General features: G+C 47.4%; 1 protein-coding gene and 1 long non-coding RNA gene across 6 annotated transcripts in view; both read right to left on the bottom strand.

The window, feature by feature from the left end:
* Nucleotides 1-13472, bottom strand: part of KLHL29 (kelch like family member 29) — a 325792-nt gene extending 312320 nt beyond the window's left edge. For 2 of the 3 annotated variants that reach the window (XM_033176397.1, XM_033176399.1), the window contains exon 1: nt 12871-13472. The gene's annotated coding sequence lies outside the window, so the exon portion shown is untranslated. The remainder of the gene's footprint in view (nt 1-12870) is intronic. The other variant, XM_033176398.1, reaches the window with a different exon arrangement.
* A 1740-nt stretch (nt 13473-15212) lies between these two features.
* Nucleotides 15213-19169, bottom strand: LOC117062637. 3 transcript variants are annotated; one of them, XR_004428480.1, is made up of 3 exons: nt 18870-19169; nt 17665-17749; nt 15213-16502 (listed from the first exon to the last, which is right to left on the bottom strand). It is a non-coding gene; the product is annotated as an uncharacterized LOC117062637 (long non-coding RNA). The 3 variants fall into 3 exon arrangements; XR_004428481.1 differs by lacking the exon at nt 17665-17749; XR_004428479.1 differs by lacking the exon at nt 18870-19169 and having other exon boundaries at nt 17665-18172.
* Nucleotides 19170-26599: the final 7430 nt, after the last annotated feature.

Here is a 26599-nt window from a genome sequence, read left to right as displayed (position 1 = left end):
TCCACGCTATAGTGTGTATCAAAACTTCCTTCCTTTTTAAGGCTAAATCATCTTCCATTGTATGCATCTAGTGTATTTTGTTTATTCATTCATCATTGATGGACACTTGGGTTACTTCTACCTTTTGGCTATTGTGAATGTGGTTGCTATGAGCAACACTGGTGTATGAACATCTGTTCGGGTCCCAGTTTTCACTTTTTTTTAGGTATAGGCTCAGAAGCAGAATTGCTGGATCAGATGATAATTCTATGTTTAATTTTTTGAAGAATGGCCATAATGTTTTCCATAGCAGTTGTACCATTTTGCATTTTCATGAGCAGTGCATAAGGGTTGCAGTTTCTCCACATCCTCACCAACACTTGTTATTTTCTGTTGTTGTTTACAGTCACGTGAATGGACATGAGGCGGTATCTCATTGTGGTTTTGACTTCCATTTCCCCATTGATTAGTGACGTGGACCATCTTTTCGTGTCCTTATTGGCCATTGGTATGCCTTCTCTGGAGAGGTGTCTATCCAAGTCCTTTGCCCATTTTTAAATGGAGGCATTTGTTTGTTGAGTTGAAAGTATGTTTTCATTGCTGCTGTGCTGGCCTGACAGCCAAGCCCCACACTCCCCACTGCCGCATGCTCAGTTCCCAGGCAGTAGTGTCACATTCTCCACCCGACCCCATCCCAGCGGCCCACTGGTCACTCCCAGCACAGGAGTAAGGGCCCGCTGGGCAACTGCCTCCCATTTTCCTGGGACCAAGGAAACTTGGCCCAGGTGTCTATTTGAGCTATCAAAAAATGTTTCTGGAGACCAGGCATTCTGGGAGGTGTACCAGGAATAAAAACAGCAGACAGTTACAGCTGTCAAATTGTGACTTCACAGTCAGTGAGTGACCACCCCCGCCCCACTGCCTCCCCCAGGGGTCCTCGTGAAAAAATATGGCTTATTGTGGTGTCTGCAGAATCAAGGTTTAAATTTTAAAACCTGAACAAGGCCATGGCTCTGGAAAGCCCTGCTCACCCAGTGATGTGAGGGAGAGTGCGTGGGGAGGGGCAAGGGCCAGGGGCCATTGCTACAGCCCTCATCTAGAACGGGGGCTGGAGCCCTTGCCACGGGAGGGCCATTTGTGTGCCTTTATCCCAGCAAGGCAGCAGCAGGAGCTGCTCTCCTGACGAGGCTCTCCATGGCTGCCTGTGACCTTCCTTCTGTCCCAGTCACAGGTACCTTCCAGGTCTCACAGCACAAATCCCCCGCACTGCCAGACCTCTACCCAGGGGCCAGTAGAGCAGACCTTGTCAGACACCTGGGGCCAGGGAGGAAGCCTCCCTCAAGGTCACTAGTGAGGTGGTGACCTTATACAGAGGAAAAAAGCGACTTCCCTGAAACATGCTTTCCATGAAAATCATTTTTCTCTTTTTGGGGGAAGAGAGGAAATTTTAAAACTGAGACTCATCGTAGAAAAAGGCAGTTTCCCAACATCATAGGAAGCCATTCAGGTGCTGCTTTTTTTACAACATGTTGCCATAGATGTGTAGACGGGGAAGCTTAGGTGCTTCCCGTTAGCAAAGGCTTCAGCAAGAAATATGTTCCTTTTGCAGTTTGAATATTATTCAAGTTTTGATGATTAAAACTGGTTTTGATGATTAAAGCTGGCTGGAATAGCATGAACCGAAGAGATTACAGCAGGCTCTCCTCTAGAAGGATCGGCTGGACAAGCGCACTGCACGCAGCCTCCTGGTCCGACCAGTCCAGCTTCCAAATGAGGTATGTACATTTCCCAAATTCCATGGCCCTTAATTTTGGTTTGAAAAGCCAGGGCAAGCTCATCTTATATGTCTTCACATTGGCTAAATAAGCTAAATCAATGGCAAAATAACTGACCCAAAACAAATAAGCTAATTCAATGGCAAAATAGCCTACCCAAGTCTCAAGAGGTCAAAACAGGCAGCATTGCAACAAATTGGCCTCAGGATGTATGTGGGTGGGTACAAGGGTCCCGAGCCAAGATCCTGAGGTTCTCATTCAGGATCCAGGAGACTGACAGAAGAGGCACCTAAATGCAGGGGACGCAGCCCTCCTTATGGTCACCAACAATGGCAGTCAAGTTCTGGGCAGGACAGACCAGGCTGCTGCCCCTGCTAATGTGAGCAACACTAGGTTGGACAGAATTCAGCCCACTTGTTAACCTAAAGGTGGCAACGTTGGCCTCACTGATGAGGGATTCTAGACCCAAGTGTTATAAAATCATGAGACACATCTTGCTTTGGCAAGACAACTGCAGCTAGGTTTCTTATGCCTATTTGAGGTGAAGGATCAGGTTTCGGGTTTTTGTTTACATCACCAATCTATCAAGAACCAAAATGTGGTCCTACCTTGCATGATTAGCCCACACCCACACCATAGGTGGCTCTCCTGGTAACTCACCATGTGAGTCCGAGACCACCCAAACTAGTCTGTACCTAGTTAATGAGGGGAGCCTTGGCATCATGCTGCCAAGGCAGTGTTGAATGCAATCAGAGTTTTTTGTTTTTTTTTTTCTTTTTTGAGATGGAGTCTCGCTCTGTCGCCCAGGCTGCAGGCAGCGGCACGATCTCAGCTCACTGCAACCTCTGCCTCCCCGGTTCAAGCGATTCTCTTGTCTCAGCCTCCTGAGCTGGGATTACAGGCGCATGCCACCATGCCTGGCTAATTTTTGTAGTTTTAGTAGAGATGGGGTTTCACCATGTTGATGAGGCTGGTCTCAAACTGTTGCCCTCATGATCCGCCCGCCTCGGCCTACCAAAGTGCTGGGATTACACATGTGAGCCACCTTGCTCGGCCTGCAATCGTAGTTTCTAAATGCTTATTCCCAATTTATCTCAGCACATATTGGTAACAGTGTAGAAACAGACACCTATCTGTGACCTTACCTGGAGTAGCACCATTTTCTACCCCTCTCTACCGTGATGGAGAGACAAGTCAATAGCAGCAGCGGCCAATGTAGGTGGTTAGGCAGAACCCAGTGGACCTATGGGTCATGGCCACAGCAGCATTCACGACCTGATTCTCTCTGCTCTGGACTGTCTCACAGAATTTCTCAGGAAATTCCTGGACTGGACCACTCATTTCCATGGACTTCCTGGTTAGATGGGGTGCTCTGTCTCCTTCCTCTATCACCTCAGCACACTTCACTGAGCTCACAGTATCTGAACAATGAATACCCAGTCTGTGCCAGGACCAAGGCTAAAAGACAAAGTCCTTGCCTTCAAGGACCATGATCCCCAAGATGAGTCCAGAAATAACCACTGATGTTACCGATTTGGCATATGCTGGCACAGTTCTAAGCACTTTGCAAACAGGAACTCATTTAATCTTCAAGTATTCAATCTTCATAGATCCAAATCAGCACACCCCAGGAAGCCTTCTGACCACAAAGAAAGGAGTCAGATAGACCTAAGCCTTGCAGGCAAATTCAGAATTGAATTTTTGTTCCATTTGCAAAGATGAGGCCGCACATTTAAGTCTGAAGGTACTTGAAATCATACTGGTAAGTCTCTTTAAATTTATTTCACACTTGAAAAGAGAATTAGCTGGACCTCCACTTATTATGTCAACTGTGATAATCAGTGAGCAATGTGGCTAAACATGTGATTATTTCTTTTTTCAAATAGGCAATTTATATTCCCTAGAAAAGGGAATATTGGCTCTCTTCCTTCTCCATAGGTAGGCAGGTATCTGGAGGACAGGCTCCTTCCTCCCTGTAACCCAACCAGCACCCATCATAGGCCTGGCACCCATGTTTGTTGATCTGACCTTGGGCAAATGCTTGGGTCTCTCTAAATCAGCTGCAGAATAGGAATATCACCGCTGTGAAGTCACCCAGGCGACAAGGGGAGCAAAAATGAGATGCCACAGGAAAGGCAGTACTCTTCCCACTGTGCCTTCTCAGTAAACAGTTAGTGAATCTATCCTCATTTAGAAGCTCCAGGAGCTGAATATATATCCTTAAAGTTCCTTGGGAGGCTAAGCTCAGCTGCAGGTTTGATCCAGAAGCAGATGCTTAAAGTTGGAAGATATGAAAAGTGAAGGTAAAGGAGAAGGGGAATACTGTTTTCGTTTTTTGTTTTTAATCCCAATTTCACCGTTCCTCACCACTTCTCAGTGTTACTAAACGACCAAAAGGAAAAAGGGATGTTCTGGCAGCTGTTAGGTCTTTAATTTGGTCTACGCCTTTGGCGGTTGCTTTGCACAAAACAGAGATACAGGGTCCTCTTGTCTGCTCTTCCTTCACCGCCCACACCTCCAACTTGCTTCTAGGAGCTTTGCGGGGAAGCCTCAAGAAGAGGAAGCTTCATGCTTGACGTTACAAGCCCAGTGGGGAGGGAGGGGCGGCAGCAGAGCTACACAGGAGTGACCCGGCCAGTGCCGGGCCAGCAGTCAGGCAGGGCCAGCCTCCCGCCACCCCTCACCTCCTGTGTGGTCCAGATCCCAGGCACTGCAGCCACGCCTTTCTCAAGGAGAATCTCAAACTGAAGAAGTCCCTCCTTGGCTGAACGTGGGTTGAAAGAGTTAAAACAGAGCAAACACATTTTTGTGGTGTGTTCACACCCATCTCGAGAAAAAACTAATATAAAGAATAAAAATAGAACAGAAGAAGTTGGAAAATACAGTGTTATCGCCCTTCCCAAACTGCCTCTGTGATTTCCAGGTGTTTCATTTTTTCCTTAAAACGATGCTTTTGTGAACTACTACAAATTTTAAAATCTGAGCAGGGACAACACCCCACAAAGAAAGTCCCTGAGAGAGGACAGACTCCATGGATGCTCAGAAGCGCCAGACAGACCCAGGTTGTCACTGCAATGATGAAGTTCCAAGAGAGAATTAGTCTTCAAAGTCTCAAGTCATAAATCCTAGAAGATTCCATCCAGATTAGAATTCATCAATAAGCATATTTAATATATATGCCCAAATATAGCATCAAAAATTCCACACAATGACAAGCCATGAACATGTGACTACACAGCCACGGAGTGAAAAGAACATCCAAAAAGTTGGCTTTGATGTCTGTTATCTGACACCTTCTCTGGGCAAACATTTTTATGGGGAAGAGTTTTGTGCCAGGCACCTGGCTATTGCATTGGTATGCAAAAATGAACAAGCCCAGGTCAATGGTTAGTAGTTCTGGATGAATCCTTAACCCTTTCCACATTGCTTTTATTCTTTTTTTTTTTTTTTTTTTGAGACGGAGTCTCGCTCTGCCGCCCAGGCTGGAGTGCAGTGGCCGGGTCTCAGCTCACTGCAAGCTCCGCCTCCTGGGTTTACGCCATTCTCCTGCCTCAGCCTCCCAAGCAGCTGGGACTACAGGCGCCCGCCACGTCGCCCGGCTAGTTTTTTGTATTTTTTAGTAGAGACGGGGTTTCATCATGTTAGCCAGGATGGTCTCGATCTCCTGACCTCGTGATCCGCCCGTCTCGGCCTCCCAAAGTGCTGGGATTACAAGCTTGAGCCACTGCGCTCGGCCGCTTTTATTCTTTGATTTGCTATTTGTTTACTATGCTGGCTCAAGAAGGAAACAGATGCCATTCAAACACCTACAAGTTTTTCTCATTAGCCTTCCAGAAACCACAGTAAATGGAAGCAGGTGTGCAAATCCAAAAGGTATCATGAATGTTGGTCAGACTTGATTAATACTGTTATTTTAGCTCACATTCCTTCTACTAGATTGATTTTACATAAAATGTTAATTAGTGAAGTCAACATAGTACCTGGTATAGGCAGTGTGAAGTGGTGCAGATGCATGGGAAAAAACAAAGACACAGGCGCATGTGCGCACACGAATAGGGATGTGCGTGCAGAAAGGAAAACACAGACAGACTGGTAGCCGAGGGATCCGTGTTCAAACCCAGCTGAACAACGTGGCTAGGTTTGTGGCCTTGGGCCAGCTGATTACCTCTGAGCCTCATCTTCATTTGTAAAATGTGGATAATCCCTACCTCGCAGCATTGATATGAGGATTAGAGATAATATATGTAAAGTACCTCGGATACAGTGAGCAGCCATAACTGGAAGCTACTATTATTAAATTATTGGGGCTTAATAAAGGTTTGGTGATTGAATAATAGGTAGATTAGCTGACCTCAAAAATCCACATCAACTCTAAAATTATGACACTAAAGATGGAATTAAAAGTTCACACATCAAATCAACTCAAGGGTATTTTTAACTACTGGAATTGTGATGCAACTATCTTACGCTTTTCAGAATAAGTACTGATAGTGAGACTTACAGAACACAATATATATACATGCCCTGGCGTACGATTAAAACATTTATGATTGAAATTGAACAGGATTGGCATCTACAGTTTCTGAGATCTCTAGGGGTTGCTGCTGTCTCTTCTTCCACAGTTAATCTTCCTAAGCTCTCTTTGTAGAGCACTTCCCCAGGCCACTGTAATGTGGGTTTATGGAGGTTATCTGTTTTCGCCCTCACAACCACCCTAGATAGCCACTACTGCTCCTTCCAATTTTTTAAAAGAAAACTGAGGCTGGGTGAGATTAAGGATCTGTTCAAGGTCATACAGCTAGGAGGCACTGGAGATGGGACTTCAACATGGACAGGAAGCCCGTGTTTCTAATCCCTCTGCAGTATCACTGCAACTAGGACAAGCCCCCAAGCGAAGCATGAGATCTGAGAGACTAGGGAGGAAATGCACACACAGAAAAGGAAGAACAAATGTCAGTAACATCTACTGCATTCTTTATTGGACAGTATTCTGTGTGACTGCATTCTCACCAAGTCTCTTCAATAGAAAACTTATGTAATTTGTTAGTGTTAAAAGTCAAAATAGGGCTGGGTGTGGTGGCTCACGCCTATAATCCCAGAGTGAACTTTGGGAGGCAAGAGACGGGCGGATCACCTGAGGTTGGGAGTTCAAGACCAGCCTGACCAACATGGAGAAACCCCGTCTCTACTAAAAATACAAAATTAGCCATGCATAGTGGCACATGCCTGTAATCCCAGCTTCTCGGTAGGCTGAGGCAGGAGAATTGCTTGAACTCTTGAACCCGGGAGGCGAAGGTGGTAGTGAGCCAAGATCGCACCATTGCACTCCAGCCTGGGCAACAAAAGCAAAACTCCGTGTCAAAACGAAGAAAAAATCAAAATAACAGCAATTCCACTTCTGGGTACAGACCCAGAAGCACTGAAAGCGGGATGTCTTATACTCCTGTTCACAGCAGCATTATTCCCAGTAGCTACAACATGGAAGCAATCCAAATCTCCATCAATAGACGAATGGACAAACAAAATGTAGTCCATACATGCAATGCAATACTATTCAACCCTAAAAAGGAAGGAAATCCTGTCCATGCCACAAGATGTGATAAACCTATAAGACATTATGCTAAGTTTAACAAGCCCATCACAAAAGGACGAACGTGGCATGATTCCACTCACATGAGGGACCTAAGGTAGTTAAATGTATAAACAGGAAGTAGAATGGCAGCTGTCAGGGGCTGAGGGAGGTGGGAATGGGGAACATGATGTTTAATGGGTATAGACTTTCAGTTCTGCAAGATGAAGAGTTTTGGAGCTTGCTTGCACAACAATGTGAATACTACGAATGCACAGTTAAAAATGGTAAAGGTGGCTCACGCCTGTAAGCCCAGCACTTTGGGAAGCCGAGGTGGGTAGATCACCTGAGGTCAGGAGTTCGAGACCAGCCTAGCCAACATGATGAAACCCCGTCTCTACTAAAAACACAAAAAATTTGCTGGGCGTGGTGGCGGGTGCCTGAAATCCCAGCTACTCTGGAGGCCGAGGCAGGAGAATTGCATGAACCCGGGAGGCGGGGGTTGCAGTGAGCCAAGATTGTGTCATTGCACTCCAGCCTGAGTGACAGAGTGAAACGCCATCTCAAAAAAAAAAAAAAAAAAAAAGGTTAAAGATGGTAAATTTTATGTGTTTTTAAACCATGGTTAAAAAAAGTGACAGAATATATATTTGTGTATATATATCTGTATATTTGTTTGTGTATATACATGTGTGATTATCTGTTTACAAATATATATACACATACATATATCCTCAAAATGATCAAGGATTTTAAAATGTCAAAAACCTATAAATTATAACAATAAACACCTGTGAGGCCAATGGCAGCCTATAAATGTCCTGGAGGCCGTCTTCTTTGCGCACACTGGATCCCCGGCCACAAACATGCTCGTCGTTCTTGTTCCAGCTTGTGAGTTGTCATCTGCTGCTGCACAGTCCAGAGTCTCCGAACTACTTGAATTTCATGCAGATACCCTCTTGCACAGAAAATGAGAACTTTTCCCCTTTCTACCCTAAAGGTGGAAATGCTCCCAAATGATAAAATTGATTTCACAAAGAACTCTGTTGCTACTTTCAGTGATCAACTTGCCTCATCTTAATTGGCAGTTTCAGTTTTCCTGTTTTCAAGTGGTTTCCTTGAAGAAAGTACAGGCTGCGTTTACTGTGGGAGAAGTAAGCCTGTTTACTTCTTTAACTCAGTGGAAGAACCAGGGAGTCTGCTTTCAGGGTGGTCCTGATCTCAGCATTTTTGATCCAAGGTGCAGGTAAAGAATTCGGATACATCTTTCCTTCTTAACCAAAATTAAGACCATTTTCTATGGTAAAATTTACTTCCGACAAAAGTACATTCCAGGGATTATGCTACCTAATCTTTTAGCATATCAGGAGATGACCTCAGATTACTTAAGAAATAAAAACTGACTATCTCCTACACAAACTACAGATATTCTACCAGCTTCCAAACATTTGCGTAGATATGTGTCTAGCACAGTGAAAGATGCTAAGACAGGCCTGGAAAAAATATGATTTATTTGTTTACAAATACATCCCCCTCCTCTTTCTTTCTTTTCTTTTTTTTTTTTTTTCTGAGACTGGGTCTTGCTCTGTCGCCCAGTGTAGTGGCGTGATCACGGTTCACTGCAGCCTCAACTTCCTGGGGTCTGCGGTCCTCCCATTCACTAACACATTTCTTGTTCTCCAGTCCTCTTACACAGTAACTGCCTTGGTTTATCCTCATTCAGCACAACTAAAGGCTGGATTTTTTATTCATGATGTTTCTTCCTCCTCCTACCCGCAAGTAGGCACTTAGTTGACTGATTATAGAATCACAAAGTTGGTTATAATTCCATTTCTTCATCTGACTTTGAACTTAAGTGTTCCAATTACTTTGCCTGATCCTAATAAGTCAGTAGTGTGCTAATGCTTGCCTTGATATTTCTGAAATATACAGGGTTGTGATTAGCATGGGATTACATCATTAGAAAGCTAAGTTGAAAGCGGGTGAGCAAAATCACCACTCGCATTTAAGTAAAACTGCCTGTTCAGTAGACTTACAATGTTACTATGATCCTAGGGATATTACATGCTGTGACTAAATATATACTGTATTTGGAAAATCCTCTGCTGTTCTGAAACCTTCTGGCTTTGACCACTACTAGAAAAGACCCCAGGACAGACCGGCTCTAATATAGTCCCGAAGTCTCTCCAAGCCAGATACAACTGATGACACAAAGAATCCCTAAGCCACAACAGTACTGGGATTTAAAAAAAAAGAAGAAAGAAGAAGAAGAAGAAGAAAGAAGAAAGAAGAAGGAAGAAGGAAGAAGAAGAAGAAGAAGAAGAAGAAGAAGAAGAAGAAGAAGAAGAAAAGAAAAAAAAGGAAGGAAGGGAAAAGGAGGAAGGAAGGGCAAACTTTAGTTAGTTCTGCTGGACTGAATTGATATCTCCCAGCCAAAAAGTGAGAAAGCTTTACAGTAAGCCTGCTGAAAGAAAAAAAAATAACCCATGTACACATACATATCAAATGAGATCCTAAAAAATTGACATTAGTATTAGGGGTGCTATTTGAGTCGATGAAAAAAAATTAACTCCTTTATATCTGTATGTAGCTGGGAATAGTGTAGGCTTTTAGAAACTAGCAGGAAAAAAGAAGGAAATATTTTAAACTAGGAATGGTTTGTAGCCAAATCAATTGATAAAAGAAATAAAAAGATGGCATAACTAAAATTGATGCCAAAGATTTATAAGATTGACTAAATAAACAAAAATGAATGGATCACCATGGAAATGCATGAATATTGAAATAGGTAAGATTTGAATAGACTAATGATGTGCCTCACTTAAACTGACAGGTGTTGATAACAACGGTGACACTTAATCCACACCAACCGCCATACTTCCAACATGTTTATTCCTAGAAAACAGGCTGGATTTAAAGGTTCCTGTGGTAATAGTTTATAAGCAAAATGCATTTTCCAGCCTTAAAGTGACTGACTCAATGCTCATCTACCGGAAAAACAAAAAAAGGTTTTTATCCATTTTGTTCTAGATATGAGGAGCTGCAGATAGCAGAAGTCATTCTCCTGGGCTCTTCTAGTCTTTGTTTCAATAAACCTCCCACAAAACTGAATTCTCAGTCTTGCTTGTCTTCCACTCTGAGTACTTGAAGTATGACCACTACTCATTAGAAACATAATTAAAAAGACACAACACTAGATCCCCACCCCCCATCACATTCAGATGAAAACCAATAACCCTTAATCTATTTGTTACCATGGCTACCATAGGATATTTTATTTCAGTAAAACTCTAGGTATTTCGTTTGGATTGCTGCTTGCAAATGAAAGTTGGAGACCTATAAATTTCCATAACCGCACTAGAAATAGAGAGACCGAGAAGAAAATGTTTTTCTAATCATAGGCAAATATGGTTTATAAGATGTTTGTGCAGAAAAGTTATTAAAATTGGTTAGATGCATCAGCCCATAAACCAATTTAATGCCATTAAATTCATATAGAGTTTAAAGGCACACGTGCTAATAATTCCCTGATTTATAGCAGGGTGATAAATCAAGTACACTACAGCACAATGTATGGGACAGAGACTATTCATCAGTAGCACACAGCTCCATACCTGTATAAACACCTAGATTACGGACTAATCAAATACATGCATGCCAACCAGCCTTTAAAGTATTCACCAGTGCTTACTGGTCATGTTTTCTCTAAGTGTCAGAATGAACAATCTATAAAATTGTTCATTCTCCTCCCTCACAAAAAAATTAAAAAGCTCTATACCTTGAATAATAATAATAATAAATCAGGAATAAGGTGGGACAAGTCTGCTGTCATTCATCTGAAAATGAAGCCATTCCTCAAATCTGACCTCCCAGGGCTGAGTTAGTGATAAGATCACACGGCGAAGAAGAAACTCTGTAGTGACTAGGCAGATGGCTTTAAAGAGACTGAAACTAGGATTAATACAGCAGTAACCAGGACAGATCTGTCATCTCAAGAGGAGTCCGAATCTCAGCTTTCCTGGACTGGAGAGAGGCTGGAACCTGCAGCAGCGGGGCCGAGATGCCGCTGAGCTGCCGAAGTGGAAGTTTCGCGGGCAGCGGCAGCTCGGCGTCCTCTACGGTCTGGTCCCTCCAGCGCCGAGGTCTCGCCTAATGCTACATAAATACCTGCGTCCACGATTCGCCCGGGGCGCGCCGCGGCGCAAGCACGGGAGGGAGGGAGGAGAACGTTTGCAGAGCGGCAGGGATGGCAGCGGCGGCGGCGGCAGCTCCTCACCCATCAGCATCCCTGGGGGTCCGCGCGAGGGCCCGCCAACGGATCGCGTCTGCCTCTCGGTTCCAGAGTCCGGGGACGACAACTGGCTTCTCAGCGGACGGACCCAGGCATCCGAGACTCGCGCATGGCCGCCACCCCCTCCTCCGAGACGGCTGGCCGCAGGCAGGCAGCGCGTCCCCGCCTTCCCCAGCCAACGCTGAGGCGACCTGCTCTGGGAGCCGCCTCCGACCTACCCCGCTCCAAGCCCAGCGTTCCGGCCCCGGGCTAGCACGTCCCTCCCTCGGGGCCCGGAGCCGACGCTGCCCAGCGCGGGCACCCGCGCGGCGACCGCAGATAACCCTCGCGCTCTCAGCCCGCTCCAGGCCACGGAGACCGGGACGCGAGCCCTGGGCCCCCCGCCCCCCGCCCCACGCGGCCATCGGGGCGCGCGTTCACACTCCCACACTACACATCTCCAGGTCCACCCTGTCCCACACATCAACAACCCCTCCCCACCGACACCACCTCCTGGCTCCTTTGCCATCCCCGTGAGCTCTCCTTTCCGCGTCCCCCCACAACACGCTGGCACCCACAAGATGTCAAGGGAAGTGTGTGTGTGTGTATGTGTGTCTGTGTGTCTGTGTGACGGCGGCGGGGTCACAACAAGGTCTGTGCGGCTCCCTCCCGACGGTTTTCGAAATCCTCTACCTCGAAAGTTACTTGGGATTGAGTAAAGAGACCCTGTCCCCAAATGCGGGATCAGAGGACGCGAGGGGCAGAAAACCCCAACCTGGCTTCTCGCTGCACAGAGGCGCGCACCTTCCGAAAGGGCAGTGCGCGCGGCCGACCCTGGGGCCAGCCCTCTGGCGCCTCCAGGCCCCCTGCCCGGCCCGGGCCCTGGGCCGCTCAGGGGAACCTGGCCTGGAGAGGGGCGCGCGCCGCCGGGCCCAGCAGGGGGGCTGCTCCGGCCAGGGGTCACACTCGCCTCCAGCACCTCAGACCACCGTGACAGTGTCCCCAGGCAGCCCCAGTGCAGACACACCCGGGGGCAGGAAGTTTTTATCCCCCCCGCTTTTTTTTCCCCCTGGAGCAGCGCAGGCGCAAGGGCTTCTGCAGCCTGCGAGTCCAGACGCGGGAGGCTCCTGTCGCCGCCGCCGCTGCCGCCAGAGCCGAGCCCAGCGTTCCGGGTTCCGGCCCCGCTCCCACGCCCGGCCCGGCCCCGCGCGGCGGCCAGGACCTAGGTCTCCGTTCCGCGCCGCATCCGAGGCACTCCCGCCCGGCCCGGCTCTTACCTCCGGCCGGGCGGCTCCGGCCCCGGCCCGACGCGCAGAGAGCCCGGGGTCGCGGGTGGGCGCAGGAGGGCTGATGGAGAGCGGACGGCGCCGGCGAGTAGCGGTGGCTGGGGCCGCTCGGGTCCTGGCCGGAGGAAACGGATCCAGGTCCTTCTCCTCGCGTTCCTGCTCTCCGCCTTCTCCCCTCGTTCTTCCTCCTCCTCCTCCGCAGCCGCCGCCTCCCGGCAGCCCAGGGAGGATGCCTGGGAGAGGGAAGTCGGTCCTCCCGCCTGTCAGCCTGTGCGGCTATGCGCGGTGCGGCGCGGCTCTCATCGAGGCGGCGGCGGCGGCGGCGGCTCCGGCAGCATCGCCCCCGCCCTCTCCCCGCAGCCGCGGCGGCCGCGGGGTTGGGGCTGGCTCCGGGCTCGCGGCTCGGGCTCCGGGCGGGGGCTGCGCTCAGGCGCGGCGACCGCCGGGGCTGCGGACGGACGCTGCGGAGCCGGGGCCGGGGCTGGAGCTGCGGCGAGATCCGCTGTGGCGGGGACGGCGGCGGCGGCGCGGGGGCTGGCGCGGCCGCGGCGCGGGGACCATGCTCCCTTCTGGCTCGCTCCGCTCCGGGTACCGTCTGCTTTAGCTGCGAGGGAGGCGGGCTTCGGCGCGCAGCCAGGGGCGGGCGGAGCCAATCACGGGCGCCCGAGTGGGCGGGGGTGGCGGGTGGGGGAGGCGGGGCCCCCCGGCCCGGCCCGGCCCGGCCGGCCCGGCCGCGTCCGCAGCTCCCCGGGCCGGAGGGATACCCGGCCGCCGCGCGCCCGGTCTGGGGCGGAGTGCTCGCGGGTGGGTCTGTCGTTCCGTCCGTCCGCCGCCCCCGCTCCCCGCGGTGGCCCCCGGCTCGCCTGACTCCGCGGCCGCGCCCGGCAGACGCACGGCGCGTGGCACGGGCTTCTCCGCCGCTGCCTCCCGGCCCTGCCGGCTCAGGGTTGGGGGACTGGGACCGAGGCGAGCTCCCGTCTACTCTCAACACCTGAGGAAACTGGCGGAAAAGTTTGAGGAGGAAAAGTCCAATCGTCTTTCAACTTCCGACCTCCTTATAACACTCCAACCTTGGAAAGAAGCAGGAATTGCCCACACCTCTGAAGGACCAGGGAGAGCCCTGCAAATTGTGTCCATCAGCCTTCTGATTCAGCCCTGCCTCTCCTCCGGGAGCGCGAACTTTTCTGTTCATACTGACCCTTAGGAATCCCCGAAGCCTTCTCTGTTTAACAGCCTGACCAGCCTTTGATGTCTACACTGACTACCCACCCCCACCACAGCTCCCTCGCTCTCACGCTGTCTACACTGATTTCTCAGTCCCACCTCCTGTCGGTCTACACATGCTGTCTACGCAGACCCTAACTTCTAACCCTAATAGAAGAAATTTGGCCGGAGGCGTGTGGGACCCCCAATGAGGGCTTTTCCATTATGCTAGAATATTTCACTCTGGGCACAATCTTCCCCACCCCTGACTGCTCTCCGGATCTGGTTTTTATTCCCCAACCTCTCCCTCCTCGCCTACCTCCCCTTTACCTGGTTTTGAGTTTCAGAGGAAATATCTGTACTCGCCCTCCTCCTCCACCCCTGCCTGAATGTAAAGGCCTAAGGGCCTCATCCTTATCCTCCACCCTCCCTCTGCTTCCCCAGGTAAAGGCCTGAGGCCTTGCTAGAAATTGGGAAGAGAGTGCGGTAGGTAGTGTGGGGAGCTGGCTATGGAGGCCCAGCTGGGAGGAGCTGGCCTGGGGAGGGCTTTGCCAATCGCTGCCCCCATCTGCCAGGGCCAGGGAGGACTGCGCCGGTAAATCCCTTCCTCACAGCTCCCCCGTGATGTCTGATCCAGGCCTCTGCTCTCCTTGGCTGTAAACTCAGCGCACGGATTGTGTCTTCTTTAATATCTTGTAGGAAGCAGAGTACAGTGTCGTGGCTGATAAATAATAAATAATAATAATCTATTGAGGGTAGCAGGAGCACTGTCAGAAACGGAATGAGGACGCCGGGGAAATGGCCCATTGGTGTCAGAATAACTGAATTTCCTGGAAAAAACATCCAACAAAGTTTGTGTGTGTGAAGCCGGGGACTCAGAGGAGGGGACAGAGCAGAGCACTTCAGGGAGGAAACCACCCTTCATGAGGAGGACAGCCAGGAAAACTGGCGTGTCCTTAAGAGAGGGTGACAGAGGTGCCGAAAAGGGGAGCAGGAGTGGGAGGAGGGGGAGAAAAATTCCCCAAGGGTCCTCAGACAACACCTGAAGGTGATTGATAGCTTTGGTTTGAGTACTGTGTTCTTAAAATGGTGAATGAAAAGTGATAGAAGAGTAGCAGATAACAAAATGGAAAAAAGAGGGATTTCTTGGGATTTCAAATTGATACACAGGTCAACTCAATGCAAAAAGAAGGAGAACAAAGCCACAGGCGTGTATCTGTTCATCCACGCTGTAGGAAGCTGTCCTCTGAGATAATCTCCATGGATCCACTGACTGTGAACATGCAAAAGTCCGCCCAGCCGCGTTCTGAAGTAGCGCCCTTTGAGACAGCTGTAGGCACTACAGAAATGTGGCCAAGATTTGCAGGTTCTGGGATAGGTTAAGATCTGGCAATGTGAGGCACTCACAGTGTCTTACAGATGATTTTGAATGATCCTCAATTGAAAGAAGAAAATAGGCACTCCAAGAATCCTTCTTCAGCTACTTCTCCAGATGAAGGAGAAAGGATGCTCCCAGTTTCCCTGCTGGCAGGATCAGAAAAGAGAGCTGTGTTGAGTTCTCATCCAGAGGAGGACCGCCTCGGGCCGTGGTGGTGCGAAGGGTGCTGGTTCTGGAGCACTGTAAAGTCTTCAGGGCTGGAGTTTGGTAACAGCTCACCAAGGGAGCCAGCTTGTCAGGGAGAATGAGAAAAGCTGTGTGAATTAGACTCCCAGTGGGCTTATCTACCCTGTCCTCACCCATCCTCGTTTTATCCCTCAGAGCCTGAATGCAAATAAGGATTTCCAGAGTTAGATACCAAGGCCTTCCTCGTCATTAATGCTGTGCCCAGCTGCCCTGCTGGGAGCTGTTTAGTGTGGACACAGTCATTTATGAAGGGTCTGCGCTGGTCTGCACATGAGCTCCATTTCAGAGTGCTGCTGTTCACGTGATCTGTCCCAGCGCATCTAGTGTCTTGGCAACATAAACTGGATTTGCATTGTGTCAGGGGTCTCCTCTGTCTCTCTCTCTCTACATAGATCTTGCTGGAGTCTGGGATCTTTTCTGGGTCATTCTTTGCTCTGCTCTGTGGCCCATGGGATGGGCCCTGTGATTGGCATGGATCTCTCTGTGTGGTTCATGGGACTCGTGTGTTGTGCCCAGGAACCTCTTCCACCATGGTCAGAGATTTCTCCATGAAGCACAGGATCAACTCAGTGGTGTGTATTCCAAAAGCCAAACCTCCCTGTCCTGAGCCCCAAGCTGGGCACTGGGATCAGGGCTAATGTGTACACTCCAAGCAGACGGGTAGTGAATGAGCAGACTCATAGTGCATAAGGAAGTGGACTGGAACACTCCAGAACATCCATTCACCACTCAGATCACAGACCATTATCTGTGCAGTCCATCAGACAAGGACTTGTGCTGCAAAGGCCACTGTCACCTAAGGAGGAACCAGAGGAAGTCACATCAGGATCACCTGGGGCTCCACATGAACCCACAGTGGCCAAGGTGGACTTCTGTCCTTATCTGTGTTTATAGTAATAGCCACAACAAAAGGACCTCTACCCAATGGCTACTATGTGTCAGCACTGTACCAAGAACTCTACCCATGATATCCTGATAATCCTCACAGCAACCTGTGGAATCGGTATTATCAGCCCCAAAACTGAGTTCCAGAGAGGTAGGTGATGAATGATGAGCTGAGTTCACCAGAGGGTAGGTGAGCGCCTGCAATCACACACTAAGTGACAGTGCTGGAATTTGAGCCCGGTTGTCCCAAAGCCTCTGTTCTTTTTACCACACCAAACACACAAATGCAGTTTCTTTTGTCATTAGCCCAGTGCTTTCCCTTGGCGTAGACACAGTGGATGCTGATTTTTGCCTTCATCAGCAAAAGTCTTTGCCCCAGACACATAACTGGAGATCAGTCTTAGAACAGAGAGCACTAATGCAGGAGAAGGGCATGGGTCCCTTTGATTACTGAACACGCAGGTCACTCGGAAGAGTGGAAGCCTCATCAGAAACCTCCGGATTTGACAGGACATCTGTTTCTAGGAGCACAGTGGGTGTAAACAGAGCAGCTGCCAGCCTCTGTCCTGGTTGGGGTTTTGTGTTTGCTGGTTTTTTTTTTTTTTTTAAGAAAAAACACATTATGCTCTATTAGAACTACCCCTATTTGGCATCAAATGCATTAATAAATCCCACATAAGGCACAGTCCCTCCAGTGGTTAATCAATCCATAAAAATCTATTTAGCACCTACTGTGTGTCCAGCATTTCAATCTCAGGACGTTGATTAAAGCAGGAAGTAAGGAGTCACAGCTGCCAAATTTTCACCATGGCCACCTGCTCTGTGATGTGTCACAAAGGCATTTGCCAATCATGCAATCAACCATTTACTGAGAACCTGCTTTATTGCTCAACTCTGTGCTGGCAACTCTCAGGAAGACAGAGAAGGTATAAGGCGGCTTATCCGCCGATCACTTTTACCCTGCCTATTTTCCAAAAAGTGGTCGAGGTTTCCTAATACAATACTTGGCTCTTGTTCTTGACAAGGGTTAAGGTAATAGCAGTTGTTACCAAGAAATATAACTTAGTGCTCACCTGTGGGGAAGAGACTCTCAAGTGTTGTGGGGTTACAGAGACGATTCCGGATGGCTTCCTGGTGGAGGAAGGTCTAAGAGTGGACCTGAGGAGAAGGCAGTTTCTGTGGGAGGCAGAGGGAGCCCAGACCAGGCAGAGGGGAAGGCAGAGGCCAGGAGGTCGGGGGAGGGAGGATTGCTGGATCTGAGGAGGACTCATTACCGTATGATCTTTTCTAAAACACGACTTGTTAAGTCATTTCCTTTGGGTGAAAGTGAAAGTGTATTTCCTTCCTCCCTCCTCCCCCCGCCCCCTGCCTGCCAAATCAGTGAAATATTCGATTCTAATAGTCAGAATGAAACCAGTGGTGTCTTTTTTTGGCATTCTCAATGGCAAGAATTCAGCACCTTTTTTTAGTACCACTTGTTTGCAGGTGGCAGGAGTGCTAATTAAACAGAGCCACTAACAATTTTCCTGGGTGGCTCTGACTCCCAAACTGACATGAGACACTGCTTGGGCATTTTAAGAGAGCGGCTTCCGCTCTCTCCATTGGTAATGGGATTCTTCATCCATGGTGTCTGGAGGAATGGACTGAAGAGTTGCTCAGTATATATTTATTGGTTGTTAAATTGTTGACAGTGATTGAAATGTCACTTTCCTTTTTCAGTGTTAAAGAAGGGGCCGGTGTTTCTCTATGACAGGTTATTAAAAATAAGACCCAGATGATTGTTAGGGTAGATTGCAAGGAAAATTTAGTTTGAATTTTAGAGTGTTGTTTTTTTTTTTACTCACTGAAGCATGTTCACTAATGATACAACTCAGGAGACTTTTTTTTTTTTTGAGATAGAATCTCACTCTATCACCCAGGCTGGAGTGCAGTGGCACGATCTCGGCTCACTGCAACCTCTACCTTCCAGGTTCAAGAGATTCTCCTTCCTTAGCCTCCCACATAGCTGAGACTACAGGTGTGCACCACCATGCCAGCGAATTTTTGTTTTTATTTTTAGTAGAGATGAAATTTCACCATGTTGGCCAGGCTGCTCTTGAACTCCTGACCTCAAGTGATCTGCCTGCCTCTGCCTCCCAAAGTGCTGGGATTACAGGCCTGAGCCATCCGTCTGGCTAAAATTCAGGAGACTTTTGAGAGAAGATTGAGCCCTGATAGCTCTTGGCATAAATGTATTTTAAGCTGTTTTTAAGAAAAAAGAGGTAAAGTTCCCACCTACCTCCTGTTCAACTCTAGAATCCATCAGTGCCACTGTTTCCATCTCCCTCTGGGTTTTCGGTAGGACTTAGGGCCAGTATCAGGCTTGTGATTACGGTCATTTTGGAGCCCCCAGTCGGGCCAGAGGAAGGCCAGTGACCACTCACCCAGCACAAGTGGTGACTGCTCTGCCTTGACTGTCCCCAGGACAAGGGCCCTCCACTGTCCTCTGCCCTCTGCTGGGACCCAGGCAGCCTGAGAGGGTACCCAGTCCACACGGGCTGCACGTGGAGCACAGCAGGAGGAGACCAGATGACCTCGTGGAGCCTTGGCAGTGAATCTCATTTTCATCAGCAATTTATTGAACACACCTGGGTCCAGGGCTCTGTCTCCGGAGTTACTGGCAATCACCGTACCCCCACAACTGAAGTAGCCTGTCATGGTCACAAGCAAATGACAGCCTGTCTTCCAAGACACACATTCTCTATTCTCCCTGCAGATGGAAGTGTTGGGGGTCAAGTTTCATGCAGCCTCAGAGTTTGAGATTAACCTTGGTTTGCGGTGTGAAGTATCTAATGGTTTTAGCTATTTTGGGTCCTCTGGACTATGTAAATCTGTGTCTCCTCTTCATGTTCATCCCTACCAGAATCTGTGAAGCTGCACACATTTTCTGTGCTGAGGGGTCCAGGAGGAAACATTTGTGAGACCACACCTAGTGGAAACATGAACGTCAACAGCATTGCTGAGGCTTCACGCCCAGGGAACAGAGGGTGACAAGGAAGTGATGATTTCACCAGGGTACCTGCTGAATATTTACTGAGGGTCTTAAAAATAGCCTAAAGTCTATGATACAAGCCACCATCTGGTCCAGGTGTACCTTACTGTAAGAAAATATGATATATGAAAATTCAAAATTATAAAGCAGAAGGATTTTCTAGTTTGCATCACAAAAGGATGCATGGGCTTCCCTTGAGTGAACCTATTCCCTTAGATACTTAATCTGTGGCTGATTTACTGGAAATTCAGTTCACATCCAACTGGTCAGAAACACACTAATTTATTTTCATTTATTTAAGATGTATCACCTACCTGCTTCCAAGAGGCCTTGAGCAGCTCACAGGTTAAAACATGGGGCAAAAGAAGCCTTTTAGGAATGAAACAGAACAGACAGGTGATGAGGTAGAGGCCTCAGGCACTCACGATGAATGGTTTGCCACAATTAGGCTCTAAGGAAAATAGTGCAAGTATGCCAGGTTACCTGACTGTATAAAGAAAGGAATATTTCTATGAGGTTATAAAATGTTTTGAATAGTAACTGCTTAAAAATCAGAGACTATTACAAATGGAAGAATGTAGTATTGTTGAGATAAAAGGTTTCTCCTCTAGACTATTGGAAACAAATGCTAACTGTGGAAAAGTAGTAACGCTATAGGCCTGATATGTTAACATTTTTCACTACTCTCAAACCCTTACAAAATATTTACCAGACAATTTTCGTTAAAAAAATTTCAATCCTTTGTAGATTCGTTTATTGCAGATTCAGGGAAATGATTGCAAATCAGACACATCTCCTTTAGGTGGCTGTGAATTTTCCTAGAATGCAATGAGTATTTTCTAGTTAAAATCTAAACCCTCAATAATGTCGACATGGCTTCAGGACAATTTCAAAATTAGAGAGTTCTGCTAATGTAAAATTTCACTAGATACACCCAGAATTTAAATAGGAGAATAGGCAGGTTTAGGAAAGAGTCAGAACAAGATTTGAAATCTAAGATATTTCTATACCAATCTACAGGTAAATTCTTTTTTTTTTTTTTTTTTGAGACAGTTTCACTCTGTGCCCAGCCTAGAGTGTAGTGGTGCGATCTTGGCTCACTGCAACCTCTGCTTCCAGGTACAAGCGATTCTCATGGCTCATCCTTCCGAGTAGCTGGGATTACACGAGTGTGCCACCACACCCGGCTCATTTTTAGTACAGATGGGGTTTCTCCATGTTGACCAGGTTAGTCTGGAACTCCTGGTCTTAAGTGATCCACCTGCCTCGGCCTCCCAAAGTTCTGGGATTATAGGCGTGAGACACTGTGCCCGGCAGTCTACAGGCAAATTCAATTAAACTGAATTTGAGGTTGTAAAAGGGTACAGCTATGACTTATCATTATCCTCAAGGTCAGTTTTACTGGGAATCAAAATTGAGGTGTGGCAGTTGATGTGTATGTGTTGTTCAAAAGCAATGGAACGTTGAGTTGGGGCGATAGTATGTGAAATAATGATGTACAAATGATGACAATGTCAGCAAAAGCAGATATTAGTTTAGCACTTACTATGCAACAGACACGGTTTAAAACTCTATTTTTCTTATTTCTTTTTATTTTAAATATTTAGTAATATTTAAAAATATTACGTATTTTTATATTTAAATATGTAATAATTTTCATGCAGACATATAGAAGGAGGGAGTCCGGTTAAATGAAGGCTAAAGCTTCATCTGTCTCAAAACCAGAGTGGAAGTTGAACAGTGCCTTGCTCTGGGAAGCTCCGGGCATTCCTAGATGATGGCTGCATCTTGCATGCTGCTAAAGTCTGACCTAAAGGAGACTGAAAGATAAGATGAGAATGAATGAAAGAAGCCCAACTGTATTAGTCATTTATTGCTGCCTATCAAATTTACCCAAAACTTAGCAGCTTGAAACAAACAAGATTATTTCCTCACACTGTCTGAGGGTCAGGAATCCAAGAACATTGTGGCTCGGTGGTCCTGGCTCCATGTTTCTCACAAAGTTGCAGTCAGACGTCAGCTGAGGCTACAGTCATCTCGAGGCTCTACTGGGGCTGATGGATTCACTGCCAAGTTTACTCGCATGGCTGTTGGCTGGAGGCCTCAGTTCTTTGCCATGTGGCTCTCTTTACAGGGCTACCTGGTTTCTGCCTGAGCAGCAAGTGATGAAGGAGAGTGAGTGTATGAGAGAGCAAGAGAGTGAGCCCAATCGTGGACTGACCACACAATTGACCCTGGTTTACTGTGAGAAAGGACACAGGCTATGAACACCAGGAGGTGGGGATCATTGGATGCCATCTTGGAGGCTGGCTACCTCAACAATCATCTTAGATTCCATGATTTCTCGACAATGGAAGGATGACAGGATGTATTTCCCAGATTTCAGGAATTCAGGCTTCTGATGGTCCGCAAGAAATCAGAGGACATGAGACTCCAAAAAGAAGAGAGATGGCTCAAGAAGGTGGGAGAACTCCTGGTAGAATTCCAAATGTGTAAATTGCCAGTGCTCTTGAAGAGAAATAGTAAGGCAGGAACAGGTTGCTTATGAGACCAGGGCAGCTCCTGGAGAAGCTCACCTTTGAGTAGAGCTGGCAAAAGGGAACAAGGAGCATAGTGTAGCAGAGTCACACAAACCTAGTTTGCTAATTAGGTCTAAATAATTAAGGCAGTGAAATTGTAAGGATAACAACAACCACAAAAAGCTTTTTTTTTTTTTTTTTTTTTTGACATGGGCAGAAAATCAAGAAAGGAACTTCTCTTGATTGTGGTCAGTTTCTGTGGAGTCAACTCTTCCTGACTACCTGACTGCCACGAGGTACCAGGTAAGGTGTAAGGTACAGAGTACACAAAGGAAAGGTCACTGCCCTCAGAGGTCTCCCAGTCAAATGGGAAGGCAAATGCAAAATGCCATTCAGCATAATCAATACCATAATGAGATTCTGGCCAGGAAGGTCAGGGACACCAGGAAAGGCTCTGCAGTGCTACCTGGGGTAGGTGAGTCAGGGATGACCTGGCCGAAGAGATTACACTTGAACTGAGTCTCAAAGGATCAGCAGGAATTCGCCAACTGAACCAAAGGAGAAAGGGCAGAGAAAAAGGAGACACCCAGCACAGAGGCATGAAGTAACTGGGCAGGTTGGGGGAGCTGCCAGTGTTTTATATGATTAGAGCAAGGTGGAGGTGCAGACAGGGCTGGGGAGGACTGTGGAACACACTTTGCAAGGCCTTGGGTGCCTGTACTGGGAGTGGACAGGGCAGTGTTGGTCAAAATGGGATCTTACATCAGAATTTCTTGGGAGGTTTGTGAAAATGCAGATTCTTAAGCCTTATCTTATGTCCATATGGGCAGACTGCTCAGCATAACTCTCTTTTCTTCCTGAGCTTGACTACATTTCCCAGCATCCTTTGGAGTGGGACTATCCTTGCAGTTAGAAGATTTTCTAGTCTCCTTTGCAGGTAGGTGCACTCATGTGACTGAGATCTAGCCAATAGAATGTGAATGCAGCTAATGTTTGCCATTTCCAGACCTGAGCCATTAAAATTGCCCTGCACCTTCTCCATGCACTTTTCCTTCTCTTTATGTTTTTGCACAGGGATCTTGGAAGCCCCATGTTGAAGGGGGCAGAGCAACAAAAATTGAGGAAGCCCTGAATCCCTGAACTAGTATTTGGAGATGACCACCCACTGATCCAGAACACTCATTATTGGGCTTTAGGAGAATGAGAAATTCTGTCATGCTTGAGACTCCGTACATCTTTGGATTTGTTTTAACTGCTAGTTTTACCCTGACTAACATGGCAATTGACAGCCTCTCAGGAGATTTGGAGAATCTGCTTTTTTAACAAGTACCCCAGGGGAGTTTGAGAATCACTGCTGAAAGCCAAGGGGAGCCAGTCACCCAAGGATTTAACGCTGACCAAGGAACACCACACTATTTGCATTTTAGAATGACAGCAAGGGAGCAGAACTCTGCTTCCTTCTTCTTTGCCAAGGAGAACAATCTATTGACTCAAAAGAAAAAGAAACTTTGGTAAGAGAAAATTGAAGCTCTAGATGAGTAAAAAGATTCTAACAGTACCAAGCTGCCGTAAATGAGCTCAAGTCTCTTAGCCAGGACAAATTACACTCCAGGGAGTAGAGAGAACTCGCCTCTGAAGCTGTAAAGCCTCTGCTGATAATCTTTGCAGAACATGGAGACTGTGAAAGAAATTGGAACGCTAGAGATGGCAAAATATAGGTCTGATTAGTAAAGAGGGGGAAAGCTCCTGCAAACTACAGAAGTGGGGCTCTCCTATCCATCCTCATTAAGTTCTCTGATCAGACTACTTGAGGCTGACTTGTGAGCACGTGAAAAATGGAGCAGAATCCTCTAGAAGCCTATGTGGGTTCTTTAAGAGCAAGCCACGACAAGATAACCATGTTCCCAGTTTCGTGGTGGGCTTGCTAGATTATTATGTCAGGGAATTGTGTTAGCTATGGTAGAGACAAAGCACACCTCAGCTTATCTGTCTGTCAAGGAATCCCATGATAAATTTGTGCATGAGATGAAGTAATTTCAGCTGCAGACCAGCATGCCTGTTAGGTGGATTTAGAACTGTTTTTATGGCCATTCCCAAAGATGCTAGTCAATGTCCTTGTGGAAGTACATTTCTAGTTGAAGGCACAGTCATTGTCTCATTTGATATTTTTATTAGTGTGTGGACATCGATGACTTAGTTAATACCTAACACATTTGGAGACGACATGCAGAGAATACTTTGGTTAACACACCAGGGCCCAAAGAACAGACTACAGTGCTAAGCTAAATGTAATGATATAAGATGCAACAGGGAAAGGGTAGGGTGAGATGCTCCCGTCCAAACAGTCCCTGTGTGAGTACAGGGCCAAGAGGCAAAAGCATCTGGCAGAGAGAAAAAAGAAAAACAAGAATCTCAGCTGACAGTAACACGGCACGTTGTTCAGCTGCTCTAAGCCCATTGTGGTCTTGGGTTGAATTGAGGGAAGCATGACTTGACACTTGGAATGTGGCATTTGGTGGTGAGTTCCCCTTTGTGAGATGCCCGAGAGTGTGGAGACGAAGATGAGCAATGTGTCTCGGGGAGGGAGCTCTGAATCCTGTCATCTGAGAAACATTTAAGGAACTGGAAGAGGTCAGTCTGAAGGTAAGAAAACTCAGAGTTTAGATATGAAGCCTCTGGGGTTAGCTGAGACCTGCATGCAACAATCCGAAGGCACATCATTAGCAGAGGGGCCCTGGTTTCGGGAAAGGCCTAGCAGATAAATTTCAGATCCACCCCAGAATGACCCTTCTATACCCATCTCACAGCTTCCTAAAACAGAGGAGCTTCTCGGGGTGAGAGCACCTGTCAGTGGAGATGACTGAGTGGAGAGAAGAAAGTCCCTTGGAAGAGCTGAAGGCCTCTGATGGGTGTTTGGTCACAAAGGAATCATTAATGTCCCTCCAGGTATTAGTAGCTACTAGCACTGGCTGCACTTGGAGACATCTTAGAATGTGCTGGGCACTGTGCTAAAGTAGGCTCAAAGCCCTGTGTAGTTTTCTTTTGCTCCTGTAGCAAATTACCCCAAAATCTGTGGCTTAAAGCAACATACACGGATTATCTTACAGTTCTGGAAACCAGAGGCCAAAATCGAGGAATCTGCAGGGCTGTGTTCCTTCAGGAGGCTCTAGGAGGCTTCCCTTGCCTTTTCCAGCTGCCAGGAGCTGCCTGCACTCCTTGGCTCTTGGCTCTTTCCTCGGTCTTCAAGGCCAGCAGCAAAGTGTCTTTAACTCTTTCTCTGATCTCTCTTCTGCCATGGCATTGCTATCTCTGACTCCGAACTGCCTGCCTCCTTTTCAGAAGGACCCTTGTGATTATGCTAGGTCCATCCAGATAGTCTAGGTCCCTCTCTTCATTTAATCAAATCTGTGAAGTTCCTTTTGCCATATAAGGTAACATATGCACAGCTTTGGGGAATGAAGAAGACAACATCTTTGAGGGGCTGGTATTCTGTCTACTGCAAGTCCTTTGAATCTCACTTCCATTCATTTAATCTCTCATTACCTTGAAGAGTTGGGCATCATTTCCACTGCACAAATAGAGAAACAGAGACACAGAGAAATTAGGTAAACACACAGCATTGCCATAAAATGGTGAGACTGGGATTCGAATCTGGTTGTAACTCTCAAAGCCAGACCCTTAACCACTCAGATGCTATACTTGTGTGTTATTATTATTATTGGAGTCTATAACTCTAAGCACTAATAATTGCTTTTCTTTAATGGTGTTAATTTAGTGGTGACATTCTTGCAGCTTGTTTTTTCCAAAATGTAACATAAGTTAGACATTTCTGGCTAATATGAAATGTAACTGGCCTCTGCCTGTTCTCTCCTTAGCATCCTCAGCTAACAGCTTTCTCCCCTCCTGGATTTTGTCACCTTGGGCCTTCTCAGCTACAGGAGTTTGAAGCAGTGGTTATTTTCTGAATTTGGATCTGACAATCTTTGTAGACTAAGGTTACACAGCTGCTAAAGTTTGTTTTTAACCCAAAGTAACAGAGTTGTCAGGGAGAATGTAAAAAGATTCTAGAAATGCAGGTTAAAAACCTACTGATTCTTCCAGGTGGCAGGAACAGCTCTGTGAATATGGCATTTAGGCCCTGGGCAGACATAGAAAAGCACAGATCCGGTTGAAGCCCCCACTCCTCCTGGAGCTTAGGAGGGCCTATGGAGGTGGGCAGTGAGCAAGTGGCTGGGACAGTGAGTGTGTCCTGTCTCTTCTGTGGTCGTCCTTCCAGTGTGCCCAGCCTTGGCCGTTTGGAACCACAGAGCACCATCCACCCTCCAGCTGAGGCACAATTCTCTCTGTGCTGGGCTGGACTGGGCTGGGCCCTGGGTCCAAGCTGAGCTGGATGTGGGCTGCTCAAAGCCTGTTGGACAGAGCCTTGGGCACAGGTGGAGGGGTCACTGTGATGCCAGG

This window comes from Trachypithecus francoisi, unplaced genomic scaffold (assembly GCF_009764315.1).
Source record: "Trachypithecus francoisi isolate TF-2019V2 unplaced genomic scaffold, Tfra_2.0 Lachesis_group17, whole genome shotgun sequence".
NCBI lineage: Eukaryota > Metazoa > Chordata > Mammalia > Primates > Cercopithecidae > Trachypithecus > Trachypithecus francoisi.
The sequence above is the reverse complement of the archived record's forward strand: the minus strand, read 5'-3'. Positions and strand labels throughout refer to the sequence as shown.